The sequence below is a fragment of the Oxyura jamaicensis genome, unplaced genomic scaffold (assembly GCF_011077185.1).
Source record: "Oxyura jamaicensis isolate SHBP4307 breed ruddy duck unplaced genomic scaffold, BPBGC_Ojam_1.0 oxyUn_random_OJ70021, whole genome shotgun sequence".
In the NCBI taxonomy this organism is placed as follows: domain Eukaryota; kingdom Metazoa; phylum Chordata; class Aves; order Anseriformes; family Anatidae; genus Oxyura; species Oxyura jamaicensis.
Genome location: NW_023309717.1, coordinates 1 through 2,113, shown reverse-complemented (window position 1 = coordinate 2,113; position 2,113 = coordinate 1). Strand labels below are relative to the sequence as shown.

The 2,113-nt window shown below is 56.3% G+C and overlaps 2 long non-coding RNA genes across 2 annotated transcripts; one reads left to right on the top strand and one right to left on the bottom strand.

Moving 5' to 3' along the window:
* Positions 1 to 222: 222 nt before the first annotated feature.
* LOC118159385 lies at positions 223 to 1,625 on the bottom strand. The gene is made up of 4 exons (XR_004747103.1): positions 1,519 to 1,625; positions 1,425 to 1,432; positions 458 to 1,376; positions 223 to 421 (listed from the first exon to the last, which is right to left on the bottom strand). It is a non-coding gene; the product is annotated as an uncharacterized LOC118159385 (long non-coding RNA).
* On the top strand, positions 811 to 1,536 carry LOC118159384. Its single transcript, XR_004747102.1, has 3 exons — positions 811 to 917; positions 994 to 1,062; positions 1,451 to 1,536. It is a non-coding gene; the product is annotated as an uncharacterized LOC118159384 (long non-coding RNA).
* Positions 1,626 to 2,113: the final 488 nt, after the last annotated feature.

Genomic DNA, 2,113 nt, shown 5'->3' with positions numbered 1-2,113 from the left:
CGTTTGTTATTGTAGGGTCTCCTGGGGGTGAGATGTGGCCGTTTGTTATTGTAGGGTCTCCCTGGAGCAAGTCGTGCTGGTGTATTATTGTAGGGTCTTCTTGGAGCACGTCGCGCTGGTTTGTTATCGTAGGGTCTCCCTGCAGCGGATCCCACGGGGCTGTTATTGTAGGGCCTCCCCAGATCAGGCCCCATGGGTCTATTGTAGGGTCTCCCTGGCGCAAGGCACGGTGGTTTGTTATTGTAGGGTCTCCCAACAACGAGCCCTGGTGGGTTGTTGTCATTGGACCTTCATAAAGCAGACCCTGCAGCCTTATTTATTGTAGGGTCTCCCAGAGAGGGTCCTGCTGGTTTGTTATTGTGGAGTGTCCCTGGAGCAGCTCCTGGTGGTTTGTTATTGTAGGGTCTCGCAGTGGAGGTTCCTACCGGTTTGTTATTGTAGGGTCTCCCGAAAGCACCCTTATTTATTGTAGGGTCTCCCTGGAGCCGCTCCTGGTGGTTTGTTATTGTAGGGTCTCCCAGTGCTTGTTGTGGTGGCTGATTTTTATAGGGTCTCCCCAGGCAGGTCCTGGTGTTTGTTTATTGTAGGGTCGTCCTGGAGCAGCTCCTGGTGGTTTGTTATTGTAGGGTCTCCCAGAGGGGGTTCCTACTGGGTTATTATTGTAGGGTCTTCCCAAAACAGCTCCTGGTGGCTTGTTACTGTAGTGTCTCCCAGTGCTTGTTGTGGTAGCTTATTTTTGTAGGGTCTCCCCAAGCAGCTCTTGTTGGTTTGTTATTGTAGGGTCTCCCAGAACTCGCAGTGCTGGCTTATTTAATTTAGGGTCTCCTGGAGCAGATCCGGGTGGTTTGTTATTGTAGGGTCTCCCATCACTTGCAGTGATGTCTTATTTACTGTAGGGTCTCCCAGAGCAGCTCCAGGTGTTTATTTACCGTAGGGTCTCCTGAAGCAGCTCCACGTGTTTATTTACTGTAGGGTCTCCCAGAGCAGCTCCAGGTGTTTATTTACTGTAGGGTCTCCTGAAGCAGCTCCAGGTGGTTTGTTATTGTAGGGTCTCCCATCACTGTCTTATTTACCGTAGGGTCTCCTGAAGCAGCTCCAGGCGGTTTGTTATTGTAGGGTCTCCCATCACTCTTATTTACCGTAGGGTCTCCTGGAGCATCTCCAGGTGTTTATTTACTGTAGGGTCTCCTGAAGCAGCTCCAGGTGTTTATTTATGGTAGGGTCTCCCAGAGCAGCTCCAGGTGGTTTGTTATTGTAGGGTCTCCCATCACTCTTATTTACCGTAGGGTCTCCTGGAGCATCTCCAGGTGTTTATTTACTGTAGGGTCTCCTGAAGCAGCTCCAGGCGGTTTGTTATTGTAGGGTCTCCCATCACTCTTATTTACCGTAGGGTCTCCTTGGAGCAGCTCCAGGTGTTTATTTACTGTAGGGTCTCCTGAAGCAGCTCCAGGTGTTTATTTACCGTAGGGTCTCCTGAAGCAGCTCCAGGTGGTTTGTTATTGTAGGGTCTCCCATCACTGTCTTATTTACTGTAGGGTCTCCTGAAGCAGCTCCAGGTGTTTATTTACCGTAGGGTCTCCCGGATCAGCTCCAGGCGGTTTGTTATTGTAGGGTCTCCCATCACTCTTATTTACCGTAGGGTCTCGCGGAGCGGCTCCAGCTCTTTATTTACCGTAGGGTCTCCCCGGGGGCCGTGTCACGGCGGGGTCGGGGGGCTGCCGGTGGCCGGGGGGGCCGGGCCGGGGGGCGCGGGGGGCCCGCGGGGGGCGAGCCCCAGCCCCAGGGCGATGGCCAGCAGCAGCAGCAGCCCCGCGGCCACCGCCCCCCCCAGCACCAGGCGCCACCGCCGGTGCCCCGCGCGCTGCTGCCGAGCCACCGCCCGCGCACTGCGCGTGAACGTCTCGCCCTGCGGGGGGGGGACAGCGAGATTACTGGGGGGGCGTCCCCGCGTCCCCGTGTCCTTGTGTCCCCACGTCCCCGCGTCCCCACGTCCCCGTGTCCCCATGTCCCCGCATCCCCGCGTCCCCACATCCTCCTGTCCCCGCATCCCCATGTCCCTGTGTCCTCGTGTCCCCGCGTCCCCACGTCCCCATGTCCCCACATCCTCGTGTCC